The sequence below is a fragment of the Dromiciops gliroides genome, chromosome 2 (genome assembly GCF_019393635.1).
Source record: "Dromiciops gliroides isolate mDroGli1 chromosome 2, mDroGli1.pri, whole genome shotgun sequence".
NCBI lineage: Eukaryota > Metazoa > Chordata > Mammalia > Microbiotheria > Microbiotheriidae > Dromiciops > Dromiciops gliroides.
Genome location: NC_057862.1, coordinates 320,218,874 through 320,220,976, shown reverse-complemented (window position 1 = coordinate 320,220,976; position 2,103 = coordinate 320,218,874). Strand labels below are relative to the sequence as shown.

At 46.0% G+C, this 2,103-nt stretch overlaps 1 pseudogene; it reads left to right on the top strand.

The window, feature by feature from the left end:
• The first annotated feature begins 956 nt into the window (after nt 1-956).
• On the top strand, nt 957-1,264 carry LOC122738001 (annotated as a pseudogene).
• Nucleotides 1,265-2,103: the final 839 nt, after the last annotated feature.

The following is a 2,103-nucleotide window of genomic DNA, read 5'->3' as shown; positions in this document are numbered from 1 at the left end:
TTCATGACCTAGATCCAAGGGATATATTCCATGAAGCCCTCCCTGATCTCACCCACCAGAAGTGATCGCTCCTCTCTCTGAACGCTGCACACCCCATCCCACCTCCAGCCTTTGTTCGAGCTTCTCCTGTGGCAGTATTCACAGTCTGTCTCTTTAGGTAGTTTCTGTGTGAACATCCTATCCCTCCATGAGAACAGGGGCAGTCAATGTCTTTTTCTCCCTCACAGGACCCTGCATATATGAGGCAATCATGAACATTTGCTTAATGCATGTTGAATGAACAGAAATTTATGGTTCAATTTTGCAGTGTAGAATTCCTCCCCCCAAAAAAGTAGCTGGACTCATGGACAGGTGTATTCTACAGATTTGTGTCACAGGCCACAGGCTAACCACAAAATATGATGAGGCATATTGTACAATGGATCAGCATCAATGTGAAATGGAAGGAGCCTGTGGGCGAGTTAATCCACTCAAGATCCATAGATACTGTCAGCAAAGCTGTCCCTGATTGTAAATGAGTGAGTTCAAATTCATCAAAACCATTATATCTAACTCCCACCAAACCATAATTTTGCATCCATTTGCCAAGACAGCTAGCCATTTTCCCTTGCTTCCAAGGCACGTGTGTCCCTCTTCTCCCCACCCCCTTTCTGCCTCGCGGCTCTGAGAACACTTACATCAAATCAATAGTCTCATCATCAAGCCCTTCCCAAGGGGCAATCTGCCCCATGGTTCCCTCACCATTCCTGTGTATTCTCGGACTAAAATTCCCCTTCCTTGGCCAGCATTCCCTTTGATGTATTGTTCTGCCCCCAATTAAAATATAAGTTCCTTGAAGGCAGAGATTGTATTATTTTGTATTTGTATCTACCAGAGTGCCAGGCACAAAGTCAATGCTGTGAGAAAATAATTATTAATAATGGATTTTGAGTGTCCTGTTCGCCACCCAGCCTCGCATGTCTACCTCCACTAGCTGCCCAATACCCAGGGGCCGGACCAGCTGCGCGACTAGCTACAGCACCACAACCCAGGGCACACGTATGCCACCATCCAGGAGGAACTAGAATCATCTATGATCAGAAATTCCTGCTGGAATGTAAGAACTCACCCATTGCCCAGATACCACCTTGCTACCTCCCCCAGATCCCTGGGGTCACTGTCCCACCACAGGTCCCACTGGCCAAGCTGGAGGACTTAAAGGAGCAGAAAGAAACTGAAGAGATCCCAGATGAGGCACAATTTGAAATGGACATCTGACCCGAAGTAATTGACCATTAAACAAGAATTCTGCCCCAGCCCCTGTGTGCTACTGCCAAGTGGCTCTTCTTACTGCAACAAGCAGGGCCTCATCTTCCCCACCCAAGAGAAAGGCTTGTTATTTCCAGTGGCCCCTTCAGTTCTCAGAAGTGACTGAGCCTAAGATGCGGGGGGAGGGAAGATTTGGATTTGGGGCATGGGTAGGAGAAGGTACTATTCTATGAATGGAGGCCATGTGGATTTGCGACGTTCCTCAATGAGCCCTTAATACCACATTTTTTCTACTGGGGTGTGGATTGGATGCCGCCCCCTGTCAGTGCCTAATAAACACAATGAAAGACTTCTAAAAAACAAAAAAAAACAACAAAAAATAATTAATTTCTTGGGGGAACCAGAGATCAGGTTTCAGTCCTCTTCCTCACCCCCACCCCCAATTCCAGAAAGTCCAGTTCTTGAGGAACTTCAGCAAATCTCTGGGACAAACCCAAGGGAACAAAAGAAATGGAGAGTGATTCTTTTGTCTAGCTCAGTGAATTGATAGTATCAAATCACACCTAGATAGTATTGGACATTGCCTTTGCCCTTCAGCAAGGGTCTCTTCCCCTTATGTCATAGATAAGAGTCATTTTAATTAGGACCACCCTGTTTAATCAATGGAAATGAATGATGCTAACCAATTAAGCTTTGATCAATGTATAATGATACACCTCTATCTAAAGAGGATAAAACCCCTTGGCCACACCCAGGGTCCACCTCTTTGCTCTCTCTTAACCCTCTCTCTGGCCCTCCTTTCTCTCTGGTGGGTGTTCTTCCTCTTAGGACGATGTAGGTCTGAAGGCTTGAGAC